This window comes from Heterocephalus glaber, unplaced genomic scaffold, assembly GCF_053883595.1.
Source record: "Heterocephalus glaber isolate CG9 unplaced genomic scaffold, H.glaber_assembly_v1.0 deba00001465, whole genome shotgun sequence".
NCBI lineage: Eukaryota > Metazoa > Chordata > Mammalia > Rodentia > Bathyergidae > Heterocephalus > Heterocephalus glaber.
Genome location: NW_028258312.1, coordinates 2,376,073 through 2,391,100, shown reverse-complemented (window position 1 = coordinate 2,391,100; position 15,028 = coordinate 2,376,073).

Below are 15,028 nucleotides of genomic sequence, written 5' to 3'. Positions count from 1 at the left end.
GACAAGGCAGCCACCACAGCACAGAGAAAAATGTATTTTTAATAGCTGTGATGACCATCAAAGCTATTATGACCCTATCTCCACTGATCTAAGCTCATACTTAAATGGAAATTTACTTGAAAAGCCCTTTCTTTGCATAATAGAAAGGCGGCTCATCCAACTCCATCTCCCCAAGGTAATGGCCCCAGGGTGTAATGGGATGTTTCACAGCTCCACTGGAGAGGGCACAGCCCCTGTGGGTCAGCCTCGGGGACCCCAGCCCTCCACCTCTGCTTCTCATCTACGTGACTCAATAAAGTTACCGAAGTCTCACCTTCAAAGTCGCTTCCGAGAACTGTTGGGAGGGGAATTGATGGGGCTGATGTCACTGCGCGGCTCAGCCTCTTCCTCTGTCCAGGGAAGACGACCCCAGAGTAGCGGCCCTGCATGGGGCGCAGGCGAAGGAGCTGTAAGACCGAGGGCCTTACCAAACGCTCCGAGGAGCTGACTGCAGCGAAGAACACCCGGGAAGGAACACACCGGATAAGTTGGAAAGTAAAACAGACCTTTATTAGTCTGGCCAGACGGCACTCCCAAAGCAAAGTAGCTTAGAGAGGCAACTGGCTCAGAGTCCGAGGCTGTTTTTATAGGGGGTCACAGGAGAAGTTGGCAAGCAGAACTTACAGAAAAGAGAAAAAAATGTTGATGGTCAAAAGATGTTTGCAGATTGTCTTATAGATAGCTGTGTCCGGAACATCGGTTTTATCCGTTTCGGACAAACAAGGAGATGGGTAATTCACTTAGGAACTCTACGTTTGTTACAGATTTTATCTAGTGTCCCAAAACTAACAAGAATCTTTATCCATTAACTCACATTCAATCACAGTTGGGGCTAGGAGGTTTTATGATTACAGAGTTATGCAGTCCCACAGAGCCTCACCCACCTGGCTTCCTAGCCCAGGGCACCCATGAAACCCTGCACCAGGCAGCCACCACTTGCAAAGGCTGGGCCTGCTGCCGAGCTGACTGACGCGACCACACAGAGGGGTGTTAGCTTTTTTTATGTTTTAAATTTTGTTATTAGTCCATGTTTGAATACATTCATTGTGGGGAGTTGTTACATGTACATATTCCCGCTTAGTTCTTTTTATTTCCCCTTTCCTCCCTCCAATAGCTCTATGTCCCTTTGTCTCAATCCCTGTGTCCCTTTCCTACTGCAAAAAGCCTACTTCCTTATTTCCTATCATCTTCTATTTCATTCTTTAAATTATTTATACTTTGAGATTCTCAGATAAGTGAAACCATGTGATATTATAACCTGTGCCTGATTTATTTTGCTTAGCATTAGTTTCACAGTGTATCCATTTTCCCACAAAATACTTAAATTGATCCTTCTTTATGGGTAAATAGTATTCCATTGTGTACATATAACACATTTTCTTTATCTATTCATCTGCGGATGGACATGAAAGCCATTTTCAAGATTTAGCTATTGTGAGTTGTGCGCCATAAACATGGGTATTCATGTATCAGTATGATGCCTTTAACTCTTGGGGAAGATACTTAGATGAGCTATAGCTGGATCAGATGGAATTTCTATTTTTAGCTTTTTTTTTTTTGGTACCAGGGATCAAACTCGGTTCTTGCGCTTGCGCAGCAGGAGGCGAAACCACTGAGCTAAATCCCTGGCCCTATTTTTAGCTTTTTGAGGAATCCCCATACTGATTTCCAAAGTGGATGTACTAGTTTACAGGCCCACCAACAATGTAGAAGGGTTCCTTTTCCCCACAACGTTGCCAGCATTTGTTGTGTTTTGAGTTCATGACAGCCTTTCTTACTGGAGTATGATGGAAGCTCACTGTTTGGGGCATTTGCATTTTTTTAAGTGCAAAAATGAACATTTGCTTATAGGTAATATGCTATAAGAAATTACTAAAAAAAAAAAAAAAAAGAAAGAAATTACTCAGCCAGGCCCGGTGGCACACGCCTGTAATCCCAGCACTTGGGAGGCTGAGGCAGGAGGATCACCACAAGTGTGAGGCCAGCCTGGACTACATAGTGAGTTCAAGGGTAGCCTCAACTACATAGCAAGACCCTGTCTCAAAAGCAAAATTACTGGGCCAGGGATTTAGTCAGTGGTTCCGTTGCCTGCCTCAAAAGCACAAGGTCCTGAGTTCGATCCCCAGTACCAAAAAAAAAAAATTACTATTTATCAAAAAGCTGACAAATACCACAAGCATTACAAAACTGGGGGAGAGTCATAGGTTTATATTAATCCCCCCCTCTTTTTGCAGTAGTAAACATTGAATCCAGGACCTTCACATTGAGCTATACCCCCAGCCCTTTATTTTTTATTTTGTGACAGTGTCCCCCTAAATCACCTGGTTGCCCAGATTGGGCTTGAACTTGCAATCTTCCTGCTTCAGCCTCCCAGAGTTGAGATTACATGCTTGTGCTGCCATGCCTGGCAAGTCTGCAATTTAAAAAATCCTTTCATTTTATAAAGCCTCCCTTACAAGAACTTCTTTTTTTTTAACAATTTTTAAAAATTTTATTTATTTATTTATTTATTTATACTGGGGAACAAACTCGGGACCTTGAACCTTCGAAGCAGTTGGCAGAACAACTGAGCTAAATCCCCGGCCCTTCCTTTTATTTTTCTTCTTGTTTTTTGTTGAGATATAAGACAAATAGAATGTGAAAAGCATATTGATCTTAAATGTACACTTTAATGATTTCTTGTACCAATGCACACATTCATAAATCACCACCCAAATCAAGATATAGAACATTTCTGACAGGTGTTTACTCTTAATCCAGTTTTATTACCGGTATTACTATAGTTGTATTGATCAGCTTATCTGTTTTTGGAAAAAATATGTGTCACCTGAAACCTAAGAGAAAGGTTTGTTTGGTTCATGGTTTCAGAGGATTCAGTCCACGGTGGGCTGGCTCTGAGGCAGGAACATCATGATGGAAGGGCCTGGCAGAGTGAAGCTGCTCAGTTCATGGCAGCAGGGAAGCAGAGCAGGGGAATGGCAGAAGGGTCCAGGTACTAGACAGAGACTCCAAGGTCATGGCTCCATGACCTACCTAGACATACCCAGAAGTGTGCCTTACTAATCCCCCAGGTGGCTCCCAAGCCAATCAAATTGACTATTACACTTAACTGGCACATTTCTTTTTAGCATTTACTAGGAGATAGGGATGTGGGTGCTTTGTTGCTTGACTGAGTTCTCAGTGTTAGCCTATGTGCTTTATGTTTGTGATATCATGTGATTTTTATAACATAGTACTATTCTCTCCATTTTGTAGATGGAAAAACTGAGGCTTTGAGTCTTTATTTATTTAGAGATGGGGCCAAGTAGTTCCAGCTGGCCTTGAACTTACTATGTAGCCCAGGCTGGCCTCAAATTCATGGAGATCCTCCTCCCTCAGCTTCCTAAGTGCTGGGATTACAGGTGTACACCACCACACTTAGCTTGAGTCTTTAAATGGGGTGTAAAAGGTCAACCAACGAAGCAGGTGCTAGAGTAGCACTCAAATAGTGCCACCAGACTCTAAGGCTTTTGTACCCAACTATTGTCATAGCAACAGGAACTTATTGAGACCACTTCAAAGTAACGTTTTTGTCGTACCTATTTTGTTTTATTTTGCTTATCTCCTCAGGAATCTCTAGGCTCCTTTATTTATTTTTTTAAGGTAATAAGGACTGAACCCAGGGCCTTCACACTAACATACATCCCCCTTCCCTGTTTTTTGGTGGGTGTTTTTTGAGACAAGGTCTTTTTTTTATACCAGGGATCGAACTCAGGACATTGCACTTGTGAGGCCAGCGTGGTGCCACTGAGCTAAATCCTCAGCATGAGACAAGGTCTTGCTATGTAGTTCAGGCTGGTCTTGAACTCAACAGGTGGTCCAGGCTGACCTCAAACTCAAAGCAATTCTCCTGCTTCAGCCTTCTGAGTGCTGGGATTACAGATGTGCGCCACCATGCCTCGCCCTTATTTTTCATTTTGAGATAGGGTCTTGCTATTAGCCCAGGCAGGACTTGAACTTGTGATTCTCCTGCTTTAGCCTCCTGAGAGCTGAGATTATAGATATTAGCCACCATATCCAACTAAAACCTTGGTTTTTTTGTCTTGTTTCTTTGTAGTATTGGGTACTGAATCCAGGGCCTCACATATTACTAGGCAAGCATTGTACCACTGAGCTACATCCCTAGCTCTTTTAATTTTTATTTACTTATATATTTAAGCAGTGACACAGTTTATTTGAAAAAGTAAAAGTGAAGAGTGAAGGAGAAACTGTCTCTGCAGAGTGATCTTAGACTGAGTAAAAGGAGAAAAAGCAATAAAAGGACACCCTGGAGAAGGCAGGGTGAGCTACCATGAGGAAAGTCACAATAGCCAATTTTTATTATTTTCTTTTTTTTTGATACTGGGGATCGAACTCAGGTCCTTGCACTTGCAAGGCAGGTGGCAGAACCACTGAGCTAAATCCCCAGCCCAGCCATTTTTTATTTTGAGATAGGTTCTGAGTTGCCAGGCTGACCTCAAATTGGCAATCCTCCTGCCTCAGTCTCGGGAGTAGCTGAGATTACAAGTATATGCCAATGCGCCTGGCTAAAACCTTGTTATTTTAATCAGTACATTTTCATTTACATTAACCTTTTTTAGTAATTGCTAATGTTCCATACATATAGAAGAAGAAATGAGGCTCAGAGAAATTCAGCAACTACCTTACAATCAATCACACAGTACTCCTTTGCCCCATTGCTCTCCATTACCCAATCTCCTGCAACCCTGAGACTGCCCTCATGCAGCCTGTCATTTCCTCCCTCAGACTGGAGCCAGCTGGGGAAGTGTCAGGAGCTTCCCACTTACTCTGCTGGTCCCTAGCGTGTGCCTGGCTGCAGGCCGCCATAGGGGCGGTGCTTGCTAATTGAAACCAATCCCCAGTGACTGCCGAAGCCTCTCCTCAGCCCTGCCTGGGAAGGTCCCTTGGGCCCCAGGAAGTGTGATGACCTCTGATTGGGCCAAAGGCAATAGCCAGGGGTTGCCAGCATGCAGGCTGGGGAAGAGCTGATTCAATCCCATAATGGAATGTGACTCAGATAAGGCTTTATCAGCCCTTTGCAGGCTGTGGAACAAAAAGGCCAGCCTAGGGTCAGGAAGGGACACTTTCCCTGTCCTGGGGCTGCCCGAAGATACCAGAAGGCCTAGCCCACTGGGAGGTACAAAGGAAAGCAGGATTGAAGACAAGGGAGGGAGAGAAGGCCAGAGATATTCAAGCAGAGAAGACATGGAGGTCTAACAAGGCTTAGTAATAATAATAATAACAACAGTAACAGCTACTTATTAGTCACTTTACTAAGCATGTAAACACATTATCTCACAAAGTCCTCACAAAATGCCTATAGAGTGGGGCATGGTGGTATATGCCTGGAATCTCAGCACTTGGGAGACTAAGGCAGGAGGATCGAAGCTAGTTCAAGGCCAAACTGAGCTACATAGTTGAGTTTAAAACCAGCCTAAATGACATAGTGAGACCCTGTGCCCCCCAAAAATAAAATTAAAAAAAACAGTGCCTATAGAGTAGGTGCTACCATACTGGTTTTTGGTTTTTGGTTTTTGGTTTTTGGGCTAGATATTGAACCCTGGGCCTTCACACTGAGCTACATACCCAGCCCTTCTTTTTTATTTTGAAACAGGGTCTCTAAGTGACTAAATTGCCCAGACTGCACTTGAACTTGTGATCCTTCAGCCCCAGCTTCCCAGAGTACTGAGTTATCATCATTATTACAGAAAAGGAAAGCAGAGTCGGACAGGTAAGTTACCTGCCCAAGGTAACACAGTTGTTAAAGTGGGAGAACTGAGACTTATGCCTAAATCTGGTGAAACCAGTGCCCTCCAGCCTCCCCAAGATGCTGATCTCCTACACAACCATTTGCTCTCCCTCTGCTTCAACCCTGAATCTTTGTTTGCTGGGACCTCACATGCTTCCCTTCTTCCTGGATGAATTCCAGGAAGCTTTATGTAACCACAAGCTTCACCCTCCCCATCACCCCAAAAGGGAGGAAGTAAAGGCTAAAGCAATTGACCTAACCAATCAGGAGCAGAGGGGTGACCCCCCACCCCCAACCCCAGGGGCGACCACACCAACAGCAAAGTAGAGTCTGGCGCTCTGCCAACTGCTTTCTCTCCCACTCCCCTTCCTAGCCTGGTTTCAGCCTCTCTACTCTCACTTCTCTTTTTTTTCAGATAACTTTACTTTCCAGGATCCTACCTCACTAGTCTTGTCGATTCAAGAACATTTCTAAGTACCTACTGTTAGCTACAGACTGAGGATTCACTCTCCTGCCAGAGAGAACACGTTCAATGCAATATTAATAATAATAATTGCTGACACTTACTAAGCCTTTCTTATGCACCAATCCCTATTCTTTCATTCTGAGAATGAGCAAGAGCTTTTATGTCAGTTACAAAGAGACGAAACCAACTGGGTGTGATGGCTCATGCCTGTAACCCTAGTACTCTGCGAGGCTGATGTAGGAAGATCACAAGTTCCAACCCAGACAATTTAGCAAAACCCTGTTGTGGGTGGGGGGCGGGAATGAGGGGAGCTGAGAGAGGAGACTGGGAAAGCAAAGGCCCTGGGTTCAATCTCTAGTATAGAAAGAGAGAGAGAGAGAGAGAGAGAGAGAGAGAGAGAGAGAGAGGAAGGAAGGGAGGCTCAGATCAATAATATGCAATGGATACTTTTTTGTTTGTTTTGTCTCTTTTTCTTTCTTATCTTTTTTTTGAGTCAGGATCTTGTTATGTAGTTCAGGCTGGCCCTGAACTCCAGGCCATCCTCCTGCCTCAGCCACCCTAGTGCTAAGATCACAGGTGTCCACTACCATGCCCAGCTCTGTGCAGTTTCTTGGCCTTCACAGACATTATCCTATCCTCCCAGTTCTCTGGAGGCATTGAGTACTATGTGGATTAAGAACCCTCTCTCAGGGTGGGGAGGTAGCTCTATGGCAGAGCCTAGCATATACACAGCCCTGTTTGACCTCCAGTATTTAATAATAAAAAAAAAAGTAGAGAAAAGAAAAGCAAATTTGTTTTCTCAGCTCCCATCCTAACCAGTGCCCCCCCAACTATGCCTGTCAAAGCCCCTTTGCAGGCATTAGGATTTGGTATCCCCCAAGTTCAGAAAGCAAAGCACAGGGATCTGTGGTTCAGGGAGAAAACTACCTCTTTTACACTCAGCTTCTTTTCCATTAAGATCAACAGTTGCAATTCAATCAGGAGAAAATTCCCCTTGAGGCCCCGAGCAGACATCTTCACTCCAATCGGACCCTGAGTGCAGGTTTCAAAAGCCCCTCGCACTCTCCTCGGTGCCAGCCAGGTCTCTGGGACAGCCCAATTGATTTGGGAGCATTTGTTCAGATTTGATGTTCACTGCACATGTGTGTGCCGTGGCCGCCTGGCCAGCAGTCTGATCACCACAGCACAGCGGCCAGGCCAGTGCACTGCATGAATCTCCCATGGGATATGGAATATATTAGGGAATGAAAGAGCTGCTGCCTTCCGTTTTCCAGGATTGCCTTGCTGAGAAGACTGAAGGAGCTGAAAACTCCCCGCACTGAAAGGAGTCAGGGAAGGTACTGAACAGTTAGGCGTACAGATGTTTGGTGTCTGTTACCTCATTTCATCTCCAAACAACTCCACCAGGTAGATGCTAGTGCTGCAGCCTATGTCTATACGTGTAAACAACATTTTAAGTATGGAAAGTAGAATTTTTAAAACAACAAGCAGTTGTAACTAGGTTTTATCTTTAAAATGAATGTTGCTGGACAAGATGGCATATCCCTGTAATACCAGCACATAGGAGGCTGAGGCAGGAGGATCACCTTGAGTTCAAGGCCAGTCTGGGCTACAAGTGAAGCCTTCTCACAGAACAAAACAAAACAAAAATGAATCTCACAGAATTTACCTGGGAAGAGCTCCTGGGTAGGATGGTTACATAGTTATCATTCTCTTACTGCTTTGTCCCCTCATCTTCTGTGAGAAAACTTCTTTTTTGGAGATGGGATCTCACTATGTAGTTCAGGCTGGCCTTGAACTCACTATGTAGCCTAGGTTGGCCTTGAACTCATGGCAATCATGCTACCTCAGCCTCTCAAGTGCTGGGACTACAGGCATGTGCCACCACACCTAGCCTACTGTGAGAATTGTTTTTTTTTTTTGGTACTGGGGATCGAAATCGGGTCCTTACACTTGCACAGCAGGCGGCAAAACCACTGAGCTAAATCCCCGGCCCTATTGTGAGATTTAAGTGAGTGGACTTTTCCATCTAACAGGTCTGGATTCAAATCATGATTTTTAGAGTAGTTGGAAAAATAAACTTACTGAAGTGTTTCAAATGAAGATATTATTTATTTATTTATTTATTGAGACAGGGTCTCATTATGTAGTTTGGGCTGACCTTGAACTCACTATGTAGCCCAGGCTAACCTTGAACTTGCAATGATCCTCCTGCCTCAGCCTCACCTGAGTGCTCAAATGGGGAGAATTTAGAACAGAATTTAATACTGTGGCTACTTAGTTGATAGAAAAAGTGAAGCAACCAGACATTAGCAAGTCAGAAACCCATTCTCATCCCTGGGCTGGGAGGATCTGCTCATCTTCCCTCCTCTCACCCTGTGCCAGTGGCCCCCACCAGCCAAACCCTGCCCAAAGCCAAGTGGCAAGGGCAATCCTACCAAAACACAGCCTGCTGGGTCTGGGACAAGGTAGGGGGTAGCAGTGACTCCCCTGTGTCTTAGAGCCTCAGGAGGAAAGCAGCAGATGTGAGAGCAAACTGGACCCAGCTCCTGCTAGTGTCAAGTTCCACTATGAAATGATTTCTACCTTCTAGGGTTGCGGTTAGAATTAAACAATTATAAGCATAAAATGTTACACTGTCCCTGGTACTAAGCGTGGCGGCAGCTAAAGTTAATTTTCTGCCAGGTAGGCAAGCCAAGATTTAGATGAAATGATTTGTTCAAGGAAAGAGATGAGGGTGCTGAGACCCTGAGCATGTCACTGCATTTCTCTGAGCCTTGATTTCCTCTCCTCCCAAGAGGGGTCTGCAGAGGGAAGATGTTCACCCATCACCTGCTCACAGCCCTGGGTGCAGCTAAACAAGGCGACCCATGGGGTCCTTGCTGCTCTGCACTTTACAATCTGGTTGGGAAAAAGCCATGGAACAGAAAACACAGTGACACTGATAACTGCCAGGACTCAGGGTCTTTACCATGAGGTTGGATGACACGTGGTCTGGCCTGGTCTACGGAGGCTTTCCTGTGTGTGTGTGTGTGTGTGTGTGTGTGTGTTTAGACAAAGTCTTGCTATGTAGCCCAGGCTGGCTTTGAACTCAAGGTGACGCTCCTGTCTCAGCCTCCCAAGGGCTGGGATTACAGGCGTGTGCCATCACACCTCGCCAGGGCAGCTTCCCTGTGACTTCAGCAGGACTTGAAGCTTGGGGTCAGGGTGGCCTTGGTGAGGACAGGCGGACAGTGCGCTGGAGGAGGGCTCTGAGGTGCTGAACTGTCTAAACACTGGCCCGGGCGTGTTCCGCCCTCCTTGCTCCCGATCAGGACCCAAGCTGACCCTGAGGGCCTCTGCTCTCTTTCCCCACCCTCCTGGGCTCCTCGTTGGGCCACACCGCCCACTGCAGGCCCCTAGCCCTGGGCCGCCGCTGATCACCGCTAATGCGTATCGAATTTTTGTTGAATTTGGCCGCAGCCTAAGCGGAGTGCACAGCTGTGGTGCTGCCAGAGCCTCGTAATCCCCTTTGCATCGATCCCGCCGTTCAGTACACGGCCTCCCCCTAATTAACGCGCGGCTGCAGCAGGCGGCTCAGTGGGCACCTGGGGAGAGGACGCAGCTGCCACTGCCCTGCCCCCGCCCGGCCTGGGACGAGCTGAGTGCGCCTAGAAGGCCCATGCCTCCCACAGCAGCCCACGATGTTCACCGTTATCTGTGTTGTTCTTCACTGCGTGCTAACACTGGCCAAAGACAGATCTATTACAAAGACCCAGGAGGTAGATAGTGGAAATCGAGGCTGGGAAGGGAAAACGCAATGACCAGGGCAGCGCAGCAAGCTACTGGGGCTGCGGGCCTCCCACCCTCCTAACCGGGTTAGCCCTTGAGCTCTGGTGTGTACACTTCATATTCAAAGTGCTTAGCAGAGTACCTGGAAGATATTAGCATCCAATCAGTGCAGCAGGATTTTACTGAGCTCTAATTTAAGTTTCTTCTCCATTGCTGCTCCTTCCCTGGATACCCATTTCAGTCAAATGGTCACTTTTTGGTTTAGTGAAACAGGCCTTTGCTATGTAGCTGAGACTGGCCTCGAACTCAGTGATCCTTCTGCCCCAGCCTCCCAAGTGGTGGGATTACAGGCATGCCCCCGCCTGGCCAGGCTTTTGAGTGCTCACATTTTGTATTTCTTTGCTCAGCAGACAAAGCAGAGCAGCTGCCTGTGGTCTCTTGCCAAACAAAAACACAAGGGTCACAAACTGTGTACTTTGTATAATTTACAAAGTCAGTTTCCCTCTGTCTGTCTCTCAACGAGGGCAGGAGTTAACCTCAGTTGCATTTATAAGATAAAATACACATACTATCTCTACTTCTGTACAAGATGCATTTTCTAACCCCTGCTCTCTGCAAGTATGACCTACTAGGGTTTTGTGGAAACAATATTAATATGGGCAGGGTCTTTTCACATTCGTTAAGGTTGCTGAAATGATCCAACTTCCACTGTGTTACCTTGATTCTCTCTTCACTGGTTCTAGGCCTTTATTTTCAATCTGTTGCATTGTTTTTGTTTTTTAAGCGGTCACACTGTGTTGCCCAGGCTGAGCTTGAACTTCTGATCAAGTAGGTGGGATCACAGGCATGCACCACCACATCCAGCTTATTGTGTGCATTTTTGTTTTGTTTTGTTTTTCTTTTTCTTTCTCTTTTTTTGAGATGGAGTCTAGTTTTGTAGTGCAGGCTGGCCTTGACCACACTATGTAGCCCAGGTTGGCCTTAAACCCAGGGTGATCCTCCTTCCTGGGCCTCCTGAGAGCTGGGATTACAGGCATGCCCGGCTTATGTGCATTTTTATGTCACCTCAAATGTCTTTGGGATGAGGCCGAATATGGACAAATACATTAAAAATGAAACAGATGAAATCCTGTAATGAGTTCAAGGCCAGCCTGAATCACACAGTGAGATTCTGTCTTAAAACAACAACAACAAAAAATTAGCCCACTGTAATTTCTTTCAATGACCTGCTCTCACCCTTCAGAGTGTACTTCTTTTCATATTTTAATACCTTTAATAAATGTAAAACCTGGGGCCAGGGATTTAGCTCAGTGGTTCTGCCACTTGCCTCACAATCGTAAGGTCCTGAGTTCGATCCCCAGTACCAGAAAATAAATAAATAAATAAATGTAAAACCTCACTACCAAATATAAATTAATTAAAATAAATTTTTAAAATAAAGTGAATAACAATTCAGGTGTCCAGCCCATATTCATTAAATTGAATTGGTATTTGTAGGTGAGGGAACTAAGATTTGGAGATTGGGAGAGATTCATGGACCTTTTTTTTCGGTACCGGGGATCAAACTTGGGTCCTTGCGCTTGCAAGGCAGGCAGTGGAACCACTGAGCTAAATCCTCAGCCCATGGTGGACCTTTTTTTTGGAGACAGGGTCTGGCTATGCAGTCCAGGCTGTCCTTGAACTCATGGTGATCCTCTTGCCCCAGCCTCCGAAGTACAGATGTGTACCACCAAGCCTGGCTTCATTATATTTTTTACACTACAATATGCTTTCTTGAACAACTGGAGGTCTTCATTCCCTGAGACAGTGGGCAGTTATGTTCTGAAGAATGGAGTGTATTTGATCGAATAATTCATTTCTAGCTTCCTTCCCTCCAGATCTCCCTGTCTCCTCAAAATGGGGAGCCACTGGAGTCAGATGGCCTCTTTCAGGAGACAAGGGGGCTTTGTGGTAGGGGTATAAAGGGGCACAGGCAGAATCTGCCTGGGGCAAAGTTAGGAAATAAGTTAAGTGTCCTAAGTGCCAAGCTCACTGTCCTGGAGGGAGGTTGGTTTTGTTTGTTTGTTCATTTGGTTTTGATTTTTTGAGACAGTCTCGCTATGTAGTTCAGGCTGGACTTCAACTTACTATGTAGCCCAGACTGGCCTCAAACTCACTGTGATCCTCCTGCCTCAGCCTCCCGAGTGCTAGAATTATAGGCATGCACCACCACACCAGCTTTTAATTATGTTATTTTTGTTTTTGTTTTGCTTTTTTTATTTTAATTTTGAGGTTTGGGGTTTTTTTGGTTTGTCTTATTTATTTTTTGTTGTTGTTGGGAGAGGGGTGAGCTAGCCTCCTGATATCTGAATATCTGATCAGCTTGTCTCTCGAGCTGTCCTCCCTTCCTTCCTAAGAAACAGTTGCATTGTCTACCTCTGCCCTTTGAGGCTCTCTTTACCCTCTGACAGCCTCCATGTTGCCTACTCTGTGAAAGCTAAGTAATTACCTACTCCTCTTCAGGTATCTTGAGGCCCCTATAGCACATGCACTTTTTTCTTTTTTGAGACAAGGGCTTGCTAAATTGCATAGGCTGACCTCAAACTTCAGATCCTCCTGCCTCAGCCTCCCAAGTAGCTGAGATTACAGACCTGCATCACTGTGCCCTACAAACAAGCACTTTCACAGTAAACACAGAAACTGCTTTACATCCCCTTGCCAGTGATTGGCTTTGTGACCTTGGGCAGGTTTTAATCTCTAGACATTTGTTTTCCCTTTTGTAAAATGGGTTAATAGTGCCTGCCTTTACAGGACTTTATGGAAGTTTAAACTGAATTATTCATTTGAGATAAAGAAAAATATTAAATATATAAATATATTAAATATAAATATTTAATAAATATTAAACATATAATTTATAACAATATTAATGTATGTTAAATGTTTATTATATATAATATTTTATATATATATATGAAGTGGTACCTCAGTTCATGAACTTGATTCTTTCCATGATTCTGGTAGAAAACTAAGTTGGACGAGAACCAAATCAAATTCAGTGGTTAGGTTCAATGCTGACCTTTCTGGGTTCTCGTCCAATTCAGTTTGTGGCCAGAATCATGGAGAAGAATTAAGTTTGTGAACTTGTGTGTGTGTGTGCATGGGTATGTTTGAGACAGGGTCTCACTATCCAATTCAGGCTGGCCTTGAACCCACTGCATAGCCCAAGCTGGCCTTGAACTTGCTGCAGTAATTATCTTCCTTCACCCTCTTGAGTTCTGAGATTACAGGCCTGAGCCATCACATCCAGCAAGAGAATTGTGTGTGTGTATGTGTGTGTGTGTGTGTGTGTGCGCCTATGTGTGAGTGAGAGACAAAGATACTGGGAATCAAGCCAAGGGATGCTATCCCACTGAGCTATATCCCTCTTTCTTTTTTTTTTTTTTTTTTTTGGTACCAGGGATTGAATTCGGTTCCTTGCACTTGCGAGGCAGGTGATAGAACCACTGAGCTAAATCCCTGGCCCAATATCCCTCTTTCTGTTGAAACAGGATCTTGCTAAATTGTCCTGGTAAGGCTTAAACTTGTAGTCCTCTTGCTTTAGTTTCCCAAAGTGCTGGGATTACAACCATGTGCCTGGCTCATAACTTTTTTTCTTTTTAATTAAATTTAAAATTTTCTTCTTTTTTTGGTACCAGGGATTGAACTTGAGACCTTGCACTTGCAAGGCAGGTGCTGAAACCACTGAGCTAAATCCCCGGCCCTAATTTTTTATTTTTTTGAGACAGGATTTTGCTATGTAGTTCAGATTGGCCTTGAACTCACTATGTAGGTAAGGCTGGCCTCAAACTCAAAGCAATCCTCCTGCCTCAGCCTCCTGAGTGCTGGGATTATAGGCATGCACCTCCACGTGTGACATGTGCCAACCTGCTGCCTGCCCTACCTAATCCACAGTTGGTGTTCTGCAGAAACAAACCCAAAGCCAAGTAAGTCTGTGAAGACCTGGCAGCTAGGACCAATGCCCTCACACTTGAACTGACTGCTGGGGGCTGGAGGCTGGATGGTGACTGGGTTTGTTTGTGTGAGAGAGAGTGTGTGTGTGTGCGTAGTGCATTGAGGCACTCTTCTGTGGGGGATGGACTCTCCCATTCTGCTTGTCACCATTCCCAGCCCAGACACAGGCTCGATTCATCCCTTCGCCCACGAATACTGACCTCTGCCCCCAGAGATCACTGACAGGTTAAGGGACCATGGAGCTCCGCAGGGTGGGGAGCACCAAGCATGGCAGGCCAAGATTCTACACACAGTGTCCCAGGGCCCTCCTGCTCTGCAGGACCTGCCTTACATGCTCCTCATCCTGAGGTTGGCTGGGCCCTCATAAGTCCCCCGCCCTAGGCCATGGGGTGGGGAGATGAGTGGCAGGAAGACCCAAGGACCTCTGCTCACAGAGCTGCAGTCACAGCAGACTGCTTGTTGTCCCCCCACCATCCCTGACCTTTCCAGTCTCATTTGTCCCTCTGATCTCTGGGGTGCCCTTCCCCCACTTCTGCCTGATAAATCCCACTCATTGTCTAAGGCCTGGCCCAGATAGCTGCTTTTCCAAGAAAGCATTCCTGCAGCCCGAAAGAGTTGCCTCTGACCCTACACCCAGATCCTGCCCTCTACTGTAATTTAGGATGTGGGGGTCTAATCCCAACATTGGACAAAGTGCGGGCCAGAGATTACACCTGGAAGTCAGGTAGTTTGAGATTTAATCCCTGGATCACCCACTTGTTAGTCTAAAATTTTTTGTTTTGTTTTTTGAAACAAGGTTTCATTATGTATTCCAAGCTCACCTTGAACTCACTATGTAGTCCAGGCTGGCCTTGAATTTATGGCAATCCTCCTGCCTCAGCCTCCTGAATGCTGGGATTACAGATGTGAGCCCAGCTATAGCCCTATAATCTTGAACAAGTTGCTTGGCCTCACTCAGCTTCCTTGTAAAA